The sequence below is a fragment of the Sesamum indicum genome, unplaced genomic scaffold (assembly GCF_000512975.1).
Source record: "Sesamum indicum cultivar Zhongzhi No. 13 unplaced genomic scaffold, S_indicum_v1.0 scaffold00451, whole genome shotgun sequence".
NCBI lineage: Eukaryota > Viridiplantae > Streptophyta > Magnoliopsida > Lamiales > Pedaliaceae > Sesamum > Sesamum indicum.
The window spans coordinates 145-12,884 of NW_011628336.1; the positions used below are offsets into that span (position 1 = coordinate 145).

Here is a 12,740-nt window from a genome sequence, read left to right on the forward strand (position 1 = left end):
TTAATTGTTTTTTAATGAATGCACGAAAAGTCATATGTTTTGGACTTTGTGAAATTTGTTATTGAATTTTATTTTCATAAAAGTGATTGAAACTGTTTTTGAAGTTTTTTGGAATATTTTTAAGAAGCATTCAGTTTACTATTTCTAGTCAAATTGCATTCAACGCCATATTTATTCATATTTTCAAAAAACTACATTATTAACTTTTCTTTTGATAAATGATTATTGTGCTGATACTTGACAAAATGTGTTGAAAATTCTTTTAAGATATTTTTTACCAGTAATTTAAAAACGAATAATGAGATTGGCATCTAGAACTGTAACACAATTTAGTATACGACATTTTATTTTTGAAGTTCACAAATCAACTAATTTGTAATTGTGTGCTATGGAATTTCCAACCATGCTTAGATACACCTCCAAAGTTAAGACGATGATGATACGAACAAATATGGTGTTTCTGTAAAATTTATACAAGAGTTTTAAATGTATCATAAACAAAAAGTTTTAATAAAGCGACATGGGAACAAAACCTAACATAATGAAGAAATCGAGAATAAACAAAAAAAAACGGTGGAGGGTTACTTCTCATTAAGGCCTCAACTCCAAACTGTCTTGCGCCCGTCATATTTAAAGCGGCCTTAAAATTCGTAATTCTATTGCTTCCAACTTAGAATGTTGAGAACGTGAGGGTTTCATAGAAATCAGACACTTTTGGGTTTGAATTATACAAAGGAAATTGCAATGGTTTCAACTTTACTTGATTCCTAAATATGGGAAAAGTTGATAAAGAAGATGTAAGTTGTTATTGCATGTCATTATGTTGTGTGTTTTTCACTTTAATTGTTAATTCTGTACACGTTTCTTGTTTTCTTTTTTTGTTTTTTTTTTTTCATTCTAACAGCTTAATGTTGGTGAAGATGATCTTGCACCAGCTTTCATGTCAACTCGGGTTCAAGTACCTCGGAGTAGGAGCCGAGCCGCACCAGCAACCATCTATGTAAATAGTCTATTGTAAATAAGAATTAAGTGTGTTCGGTAGTACTTTTCCCTTCTTTGTAGTATGTGGAAATTTGTTGCTCTGCCCAACAAGGTCCGGCTTATTCTTAGCCAGAGAAATAAAAGTTTTGATTCAAAACCAATTTCTAGTTGTATAATTATTACTTGATTAGCTCCCAAAGCACATCAAAATCAGCTCAACTCAACAATATAGCAAATTGGTACATCAATGAAACTCAAATTCATTGTTTGCGAAAATATTTTTGTTATGTACTTCTACCACTACTCTGCTTTCAATTGGAACATCTTTGAACTCTTCACCATACGAAAGAAACACTGCCAACCAATAGCAAATAAAAAAAAAAAAGAAAGAGAGAAATCGTTTATAGTATACAATCATCATCAACAAACTATCCTCCCAAGAGGTATATCAAGAAAACTTTTAAGGTAGAGTCAATCAGCAAAGCTAGCTTTTATGTGTTCGTACACATAAATAAATTCGGCATTTTATTAGCAACTTTGGAATTGGATTAAGTCTCTAGGCTATACATAACTATCTCACGATTATGCCTATGATGGTGATTGTAAACTATATGTATAAGATCTTGGTTTTAAATGTTCAAAGTTAAGAATTATTGAAATCGGATATCAATGATCTTGTGGGGACTTACCGACGTGATATATGGGTAAGGAAATTTATTCTTTTATGGAGACTGAACAAATACATTTTTACAAGTAAATATATTATTATAGTTAGTCATAAAATATATTAAGTTCATAATATTATTTATGTTTCTGTCATTGAAACATTTATATTATACAATTATATTTTCAAAACAAATTGATAATAATTGCTTTATTGATAAGGAAACTATTTACTTCTATTATTTGTAATTCACTTTCTAAATTTAATTGGTACTACCAAATAAAAAATATTTTTCAAAATTAAAATTGTACTTCGTATTCATGAATTATTATATTTTACTATTTTGTATTCAAGTCAATTAATATGAAAATATAAATAACAATATTCAAAAACTCAATAGTAATATAAAACTAATTAGTCAAAACTCCTTATTGTATATTGTATTAATAAGAAATTCCATTTAATAAATTATTGATAAGAGATTGCAGGGTTGGGCTTCGATTCGGCTGTCATTTGCAGCTAGAATTCAACTTATTAAATCAGTATTCATGTCACTATAATTTATTGTGCTATGACATTTATTTTGCCAAAAGGAGTTAATAAGGAAATAGAGAAACGGTTCAGCCAGTTCCTGTGGAAAGGTGCATCAACCTTTGGATATCCGAAGGTTTTCTGGAATCAAGTGTGTCGTCCAGTGGAAGAAGGAGGACAGGGAATCATGAATGTAGCAGCCCTCAATCGAACTCTTATGAGTAGACATATCTGGAGAATAGTAAGTAGATACCGCGGTTCTATATGGGTAACATGGATTTACACCATGAGACTTCAAGGCAAATCTATATGCACAGTTGAGGCCAATTCCGGGGATGGGGTTGGCGCAAATTGCTTAGACTTCGACATATACTACAACCTCATATCCATTATAAGATCGGTAATGGAGAATTTATATATATATATATATATATATATATGGCAGGATCCTTGGCATCTTATGGGGATTTTAATGACTATAGTTCCACACGACCCCTATCACACCCACACACGGGCGGATATGCTCCTTAGAGAGGTTATTCACAATGGAGTATGGCATTGGCCATTGCTGCTCACACCCAAACCCACACAGGCGGACATTATTATGTTGGACATCATTCAAAGTTTGCCTCCACTACGTGGCACACACGACTCGATCACTCTGAGGGGAGGCCCCTACACCAACAGGAGGGTGTATGACATTTTTCGCTCTTCAGGCCCAAAGGTAGGTTGGTATTCACTCCTTATTGGCCCATTCAAAATCCCCTGGAATTCGTTTATCTTATGGCTAGCTCTACATGAACGACTCTCGACTAGGGCTGTCAACGAGTCGAGCTCGAGTCGAGCTCGACCATTTTTGTCGAGCTCGAGCTCGAGCTCGACTCTGTGATTTAGAGCTCGAGCTCGAGCTCGCCCAGGTAGAGCTCGAGCTCGAGCTCGATGCAGTATATTTGAGCTCGAGCTCGACGAGCTCGCCCAGGTAGAGCTCGAGCTCGAGCTCGATGCAGTATATTTGAGCTCGAGCTCGATTTGTCGAGCTCGAGCTTGAGCTGTCGAGCTCGAGTTCCAGCTCGAGCTCGAGCACTTGTTCCAGAAAATTGTAGCAGAAAAATTTAACATTGCAGCAGAATGGAGGTGGGAAGGAGAGAAGAAAGAGACGATAGGGAATTCAGAAATGTTACTAATTGATAATGGTCTTTTTTACAACATTACAACTCTTTTACAAATAACTCTCAAAGCAAACAAAAGTGTAAGGAACTAAGGCTGGAAAGGAATCTAACAACAAGAATTAAACAAATCCCCTAAAAACACAACCTAACCCAAGAAAAAAAATTAAAGAAGATGCTAAAAACACACCCAAATCCAAGAAAAAAAAATCCCCTAAAAACCCAAGAAAAACAAGAATTAAACAAATCCCCTAAAAACACAACCAAACCCAAGAAAAAAAATTAAAGAAGATGCTAAAAAGACACCCAAACCCAAGAAAAAGAAGAACGAGCAAAATGCAACAGAGAAGGATTACCTTAAAGCTGTACTCGTCGCCGTCCTCGTTGCCGACTTACCGTCCTTGTTGCCGTGAGTTTGGGACTAGGGTTCTAAGAGATGGGTTTGGGGAAGAATTGAGAATTTGAGAGGAGATAATAGGGAAGAAGCAGAAAGAGAGAAAGAAAAGAGGAAGAAGAAACGAGAACAAGAGAGAGAAAGTGATGGGTTTTGATTTTGACTTTTTGTATTACTATTATTATTATTATTATTATTATTATTATTATTATTAGTATTACTACAACTATTATTATTATTATTATGTTAAATCATGAGATCAAATCATAAAATTTTTAGATAGATATAATTGAAATTAATATATGTTCACAATTTGCAAAATGTATATATTTATAAATGTTAGTATAACATTGATTTAACTATCATCTTACATTGTTGAATAACATGGGTTAATCGGGCCATCAAAATTTAGATCTGACCGTTAGATATTATAAAACTTACAAAAAAATACATTTCGTAAAGTTTTAAACTTATTGGATATACGGATGTCGAGATATCATACTCGAAACATAAGAGTAATCATTCAAGACGCTCTATAGTTGAATCAGGCCATGTGATTTTAAATCATACCGTCTGATATGATGTAATGGACACAGTCTTGTATATATTTAAATTTCGTATGAATCAGGAGTCCGAATTTTAAAATATCGTAATTATTGATTAAATTTTTTAATCTCATTATATATATAATAAAATAATAATTAGAAGTTCAACCATCATCATTATTATTAATATTGTTGTTGATATTATTATTATTATTATTATAATTTTTAGCTTAATTCATAGGAATTACTAAATTTTGACATAAATTTATAAATAATAAAAAATCATAAGTGAATTACTTGTCAATTTAAAAAATGTATAACATAATACAAATATATATTAAAATATAACATAAAGATATTATAATAATTTTAATTATAAAAAAAATTATAATTTACTAAGTTGTTGATTAAATTTATTTTTATATAAAGATTAAATGTATAAATAAAACACCAACAGAGGGTGTATGACATTTTTCGCTCTTCAGGCCCAAAGGTAGGTTGGTATTCACTCCTTATTGGCCCATTCAAAATCCCCCGAAATTCGTTTATCTTATGGCTAGATCTACATGAACGACTCTCGACCATGGATCGTCCGTGGTTACAACATTTTAATAGAAACTGTGTTCTTTGCTCGCTGGATACGCTGGAGACTCACTAATACTTGCTATTTTCTTGCCCTTATTCAAAGCAGTGTGTTCAAATCTTACGCAGGAAGGTTTGATTTGCATGGACAAACAGAGGATGGAAGATTGATGTGATGATTGCTGCGCGAAAGTGGCGAGGAAAGCATGTAGTTAACACCGCCTATCGCAACCTTTTAGCATCTCTAGTATATCCCATTTGGCAGGAGAGCAATAGGAGGAAATTTCAGCAATTGGATCGAGACCCGTCGGCAATCGCTAACATTATTTTAGACAAAAATAGATTACGTATACTTAGTGCAGAATTGCCGAATAAAATTAGTACGTTAGCCTTGTGTAGATTATGGAAAATTCCATGGCACACAACATCAGCCATACGACTGTACATTATAATTTTTTTAATGCAATTTACCTATAACGAAAAACGATATAATTCAATAAGAGCACATTATGAAAATGTACCCCAATAAGGGTGTGGATGTTTCTTTATGATAGGAATAAACACTCAAGAGATTCTCACTATTTTATATTTAATCACAAGTTACACTTATTAGAATTCTAAAAATGATACGTCCATTATATTATAAAAAAAATTATAATAAAAAAATAATTATCTAATATTAATTTTAAAATAAAATTAATTAGTTGGAAACCACTTAATTTAAAATTTTCAACAAATACTTTTAATTAATAAAATTGAGGATATTTATTCCATACTATATTTTTATTTTTTGAAGTTTGGGTTAGTATTTATATGTTATTCATATGCCATTCATTTTAAATTTTAACGTGCCCTCTAGTAATTCATTTTCTTGTTATAAATATATAAGATCGTTCCAATCAAATTAAGCGTGTCAAAATATTATTTGCTTATTTAGTTAGATACATCATTCATCTTCTAAGTAGTTTAGAGGAATTAGAAGTACTATATATATATATATATATTGTTAGAGTTAAATATTATAATTAATTCCTTATATTTCATTTAGAATCATTTTAGTTTCTCAAGTTCATTTCTTGACGTTAACATCTCTAAACTTTAATTTTGTCTCAAATTGATCATTCTGACCAAATTATAATTGGGGATAAAATAATCAGTTTAGATTTTTTTTTCTCTCTTTAGTCCCTAAATTTGTAAGTTGTCAACGTGGAGTTAGTGTCACTACAGACATGGAAAATCAAATACATAGAGTGAAGATTTGTTCATATTTAAGAACTAAAATTGGTATATATCTACAATATAAAAAGTTTTATTTAAATCAGGTTCGTTCAAAATACAACAGTTCATACAATAAATATGCTATACACAAGAGAGTGCGAAAACTCAAGATTGCACTACACAATGATACCACCGTGGTTGAGGATAAGGCATTCAGATTAACTCCATCCACTTTATTGAGTGTGGGTTGCCTTATATATGTTTCTCTCTAATATATGAACGTGACTTATTGATACATACCCTTGGTAGTAATTGATTTCTTACACGACATTAGACTGACATTAACACAGTGTGCTAACCTAGTGTGGTTGTCACTGACTGAATATGCTTGGTTTTGTTCTTAATTCTCAAGTTATTGATGGTTTAGATTTATAACAAACTTCCATTCAAAATACGAGAGGTTTGACTGGTTGCAATGGAGTGTAAGAGCATCACTTCCTGACTGGTTAATGCATATCTCTACCGGTCGCTAATGCAGAGGATCCGGAAAAGATCAAGTCTGAAGCTAAGAAAAAAAGTGGATGCCATATGCATCTCTGCTTTAACTGGTGAAGGGTTAGATGATTTCTCTGTAATGCAGTTCAGGAAGAACTAAAGGTACTTCTCCATGGCTATCTTGCATAATTACAAATTGGTTTCTGATCTTCTTTTCTCCGTCCTCTTTTATATGGGACATATCTACCAGTAGATTGAATGTTCTTATGTGATCCTTGACTTTTTCCTTCAACGGGATATGATGGTGTGGGTGGAAGCTCTGATTCCCTTTGATAAAGGGGAACTCCTATGCAAATTTATCTGGTATTTTCTCTCGGAGGTAATAGGAACAAGGATATGCTAGACTGATTCATAATAAGGAAGCAACTTTTTGCTTTAGAAAATTGTGAATTCGGGTTGAAGAAAGAGAAAAAGAACCTAGAATTTCGCATCATATGTTGGTCCGATTTTGTGCAGTTGTAATAATGCAATATAAAGGGTGTAGCGGTCGTAGGTTGTCTCTGCCCATGCTTGAGTCAGTGTCAAATTCACCATAATTTTGACAATGCGATGATAAAGGTTGTAGTATTCTTAGGTGTACTTATGTCCGTGTTTGACTCAATATCCAATTTTTTCTGTTGTTAAATAAAATATAATCTCAGAAACTTCAATGTTTGACAATCATTCGATAGGAATACATCAAAGGATGGAGCTTTGGTTAGAGCTCATGTTCCACTCCGCTTTGCAAGGCTTCTCACTCCAAAGAGACAAACTTGAGTGTCATAGCTGTTTCCAGGGCTTCTTCCAAGTTGTTCAAAAAGGTTTGAGCGTTTGAAGAAGGCACGATTTTTTCTGGCCTTGCTGTGATTGATGCTTACAGCTACAGAGACAAGTGGCCATGAATGTATGCATTTTCTGTTCTTTTAATATGAATGTGACTGTAGCAATAATATGAATGTATGCATTTTCTGTTTTAGAAAGTTCTTTGCTGGAAGTTATATAATCTAAATGCATGCAAAAATGCAACGGAAATGATTTTCTTTTTTTTTTCTTTTTGGAAAAGATTATTTTAATTGATGTAAAAGGATTATATGTACACTTACAAGCTTTTCACAAAAGTTTTCTTTAGAAATGATTTTGTATCTATGTGAGAGGTTTGTCTAGTGATATCTTTTGAAGTTTTCTGAAAATTCTGTCAGTGATCCTTGGTTCTCGTAGGGCTTTGATGCCGAAACTTTTTGGCTCCACTTGTTAACATATGGAGCTATATGAGCAAGATGCTGATGTTGTCAATTACACAATCCAGAGTAAAACTACTGCTTGAAGGTAATGGAAAACCATGTATATCTTCATTTTGATTAGTGACTCTTCGTCTACTTGAGGAGCAGAAAGTAACATTATGTTTGCTGATCAATTTGCCAACTTGATCTCTTAATGCATATATGTGATCCACTGCTAGCTGACCGCCATCCTTCCACTCTCTCTTACTCTTATTTGAACTTGAGTTTAAGTATCTTAATATTCTCTTGGGACTGTGATGGAACATCTTCATATGTGATCCGCTGAAAGCTCAGTGCCACCATCCATCTCTTACTCTTAATTTAACTCGACTTTTAGTATCTTAATGTTCTCTTGGGACTGTGATGAAACTTCCTAAACCAATTAATGGACCAGCAGGATATTTTCTCTCAAGTGCCATCTAGAAAGGTATATTCTTGGTTATGCAGTATCTGTTTTTATGCTTCAAATTAGAGCATGCCGCAATGACATTTGTGTTGTTTTCTTTTGTGCCTTACTTCATTATTATGTATTAATGCAAAGGATAGATGTCATACGATTTATAGTCTCTTATAGAAGTGTTGTTACTGGTAATTTAGGAGGAATTCTTTTATTTGCAAGTTTTGTTGTTGATATATCATTTTTCAGTAATACTTGTAACATGCGTTTATTTGATTCTACAAGTGAAGCATGTCACTTGGTATATGTGATTCATACTTGTCCTTTACAAGAGCGAGGGCTAGAGTTTGAATTTGGTTTGCTAATTTCGTGCAAAGTAGATAACCTCATATCGATAAGGATTGTGTGGGAATCAAAAGTTTAAGTAGGATTTAAATGCTCAATTAAAACATATGTTGGCTACTAATGTGTGTTTTTTGATGATATTTTAGAACCTAATGGTAGCGTACCTATCTTCATATTCGTCTCTTCTAGTTTCTAACGAAAAAGCAACCAATGCCCCTATTAATTCTTCGTTGTCAATTTTTCTTCCATATTTTGAAATCAAGAAGGTTGAATCATTGAGTTTTACACTTTGTATAATTCAAACCCAATTTTACTGCTCCGATTTCTTTGAAAAGCCGCGTAATCACCATTCTCGTTTGGAAAGAAAAGAATTGTGGGTTTTGGGGCTGCTCAAAATGTGAAGGATGCAAGGGTAGAGTTGAGACCTAAATTGGAGAATAAACCCTCCTCTGTTTTTGTAAATTTGTTCTTGGTTCGTTTGTTGTGTTGGGTTTTCTCTTCATGCGCTTGCCTTAAAATTTTTTGTTTTTGATACATTTGGCATTCTTGTATGGATTTACAAACTCCATGTTGGTTCATGTAATTATCCTCTTATTTTTGCAGGTGTATCATAGAAACATGTGTTGAAAAATCTATTTCATACAATCTTGAATTATTTTATTTGTGGAGTTGATAAATAGTTTTTGAGGAACAAAGAGTTTTGGTAACATATACAGTGTTTGAAGAACTTTTTAATTTTTATTTCTAAATAATAATACTGGAAATTAGTTTCCTCTTTCACTCAAATATTTGTTTTCCTTGTCAAATTCATGTTCTAAAAATCAATTTTTATCTTTTACACAAATATTTGTTTTTCTTGTTAAGTGTTTTGTAATAAACTCATGTTTTCGCGATTAGCTTGAAGTACACTTGCAAATATAGAAGACAAATTAACAAAATATTTTGATTAGCAATAGATGAATTCATTTAATTGTTTTTGAATGAATGCATGAAAAGTCATATGTTTTGTACTTTGTAAAATTTGTTATTGAATTTTATTTTCATAAAAGTGATTGAAACTGTTTTTGAAGTTTTTTGGAACATTTTTAAGAAGCATTCAGTTTACTATTTCTAGTCAAATTGCATTCAACGCCATATTTATTCATATTTTCAAAAAACTACATTATTAACTTTTCTTTTGATAAATGATTATTGTGCTGAAACTTGACAAAATGTGTTGAAAATTCTTTTAAGATATTTTTACCAATAATTTAAAAACGAATAATGAGATTGGCATCTAGAACTGTAACGCAATTTAGTATACGACATTTTATTTTTGAAGTTCACAAATCAACTAATTTGTGATTGTGTGCTATGGAATTTCCAACCATGCTTAGATACACCTCCAAAGTTAAGACGATGAGGATATGAACAAATATGGTGATTCTGTAAAATTTATACAAGAGTTTTAAATGTATCATAAACAAAAAGTTTTAATAAAGCGACATGAGAACAAAACCTAACATAATGAAGAAATCGAGAATAAACCAAAAATAAACGGTGGAGGGTTACTTCTCATTAAGGCCTCAACTCCAAACTGTCTTGCGCCCGTCATATTTAAAGCGGCCTTAAAATTCGTAATTCTATTGCTTCCAACTTAGAATGTTGAGAACGTGAGGGTTTCATAGAAATCAAACACTTTTGGGTTTGAATTATACAAACGAAATTGCAATGGTTTCAACTTTACTTGATTCATGTCAACTCGGGTTCAAGTACCTCGGAGTAGGAGCCCTCTTGCACCAGCAACCATCTATGTAAAATGTCTATTATAAATAAGAATTAAGTGTGTTCGATAGTACTTTTGCCTTCTTTGTAGTATTTGGAAAATTGTTGCTCTGCCCAACAAGGTCCGGCTTATTCTTAGCCAGAGAAATAAAAGTTTTGATTCAAAACCAATTTCTAGTTGTATAATTATTACTTGATTAGCTCCCAAAGCACATCAAAATCAGCTCAACTCAACAATATAGCAAATTGGTACATCACTGAAACTCAAATTCATTGTTTTCGAAAATATTTTTGTTCTGTACTTCTACCACTACTCTGCTTAAAATTGGAACATCTTTGAACTCTTCACCATACGAAAGAAACACTGCCAACCAATAGCAAATAAAAAAAAAAGAAAGAGAGAAATCGTTTATAGTATACAATCATCATCAACAAACTATCATCCAAAGAGGTATATCAAGAAAACTTTTAAGGTAGAGTCAATCAGCAAAGCTAGCTTTTATGTGTTCGTACACATCAATAAATTCGGCATTTTATTAGCAACTTTGGAATAGGATGAAGTCTCTAGGCTATACATAATTATAGCTCACGATTATGCCTATGATGGTGATTGTAAAATATATGTCTAAGACCTTGGTTTTAAATGTTCAAAGTTAAGAATTATTGAAATCGGATATCAATGATCTTGTGGTGACTTATCGACGTGATATATGGGTAAGGAAATTTATTCTTTTATGGAGACTGTACAAATACATTTTTACAAGTAAATATATTATTATAGTTAGTCATAAAATATATTAAGTTCATGATATTATTTATGTTTCTGTCATTGAAACATTTATATTATAGAATTATATTTCCAAGACAAATTGATAATAATTGATTTATGGATAAGGAAACTATTTACTTCTATTTTTGTAATTCAATTTCTAAATTTAATTGGTACTACCAAATAAAAAATATTTTTCAAAATTAAAATTGTACTTCGTATTCATGAATTATTATATTTTACTATTTTGTATTCAAGTCAATTAATATGAAAATATAAATAACAATATTCAAAAACGCAATAGTAATATAAAACTAATTAGTAAAAACTCCTTATTGTATATTGTTTTAATAAGAAATTCCATTTAGTAAATTATTGATAAGAGATTGCAGGGTTGGGTTTCAATTCGGCTGTCATTTGCAGCTAGAATTCAACTCATTAAATCAGTATTCATGTCACTATAATTTATTGTGCTATGACATTTATTTTGCCAAAAAGAGTTAATAAGGAAATAGAGAAACGGTTCAGCCAGTTCCTGTGGAAAGGTGCATCAACCTTTGGATATCCGAAGGTTTTCTGGAATCAAGTGTGTCGTCCGGTGGAAGAAGGAGGACAGGGAATCATGAATGTAGCAGCCCTCAATCGGACTCTTATGAGTAGACATATCTGTAGAATAGTAAGTAGATTCCGCGGTTCTATATGGGTAACATGGATTTACATCATGAGACTTCAAGGCAAATCTATATGCACAGTTGAGGCCAATTCCGGGGCATGGGGTTGGCGCAAATTGCTTCGACTTCGACATATACTACAACCTCATATCCATTATAAGATCGGTAATGGAGAATTAATATATATATACAGGATCATTGGCATCTTATGGGATTTTAATGACTATATTTCCACCGACCCCTATCACATCCACACACGGGCGGATATGCTCCTTAGAGAGGTTATTCACAATGGAGTATGGCATTAGCCATTGCTGCTCACACCCAAACACACACAGGCGGACATTATTATGTTGAACATCATTCAAAGTTTGCCTCCACTACGTGGCACACACGACTCGATCACTTTGAGGGGAGGCCCCTACACCAACAGGAGGGTGTATGACATTTTTTGTTCTTCAGGCCCAAAGGTAGGTTGGTATTCACTCCTTATGGCCCATTCAAAATCCCCCAGAATTCGTTTATCTTATGGCTAGCTCTACATGAACGACTCTCGACCATGGATCGTCCGTGGTTACAACATTTTAATAGAAATTGTGTTCTTTGCTCGTTGGATACGCTGGAGACTCACTAATACTTGCTACTTTCTTGCCCTTATTCAAAGCAGTGTGTTCGAAACTTACGCAGGAAGGTTCGATTTGCATGGTCAAACAGAGGATGGATGATTGATGTGATGATTGCTGCGCGAAAGTGGCGAGGAAAGCATGTAGTTAACACCGCCTATCGCAACCTTTTAGCATCTCTAGTATATCCTATATGGCAGGAGAACAATAGGAGGAAATTTCAGCAATTGAATCGAGACCCGTCGGCATTGGCTAACATTATTTTAGACAAAAATA

At 32.8% G+C, this 12,740-nt stretch overlaps 2 long non-coding RNA genes across 3 annotated transcripts; one reads left to right on the forward strand and one right to left on the reverse strand.

The window, feature by feature from the left end:
- Positions 1 to 451: 451 nt before the first annotated feature.
- LOC110011472 lies at positions 452 to 10,721 on the reverse strand. Its single transcript, XR_002286495.1, has 2 exons — positions 10,393 to 10,721; positions 452 to 962 (listed from the first exon to the last, which is right to left on the reverse strand). It is a non-coding gene; the product is annotated as an uncharacterized LOC110011472 (long non-coding RNA).
- Positions 6,242 to 8,747, forward strand: LOC105180249. 2 transcript variants are annotated; one of them, XR_849504.2, is made up of 3 exons: positions 6,242 to 6,738; positions 7,308 to 7,519; positions 7,834 to 8,747. It is a non-coding gene; the product is annotated as an uncharacterized LOC105180249 (long non-coding RNA). The 2 variants fall into 2 exon arrangements; XR_002286494.1 differs by lacking the exon at positions 7,834 to 8,747 and having other exon boundaries at positions 7,308 to 7,589.
- Positions 10,722 to 12,740: the final 2,019 nt, after the last annotated feature.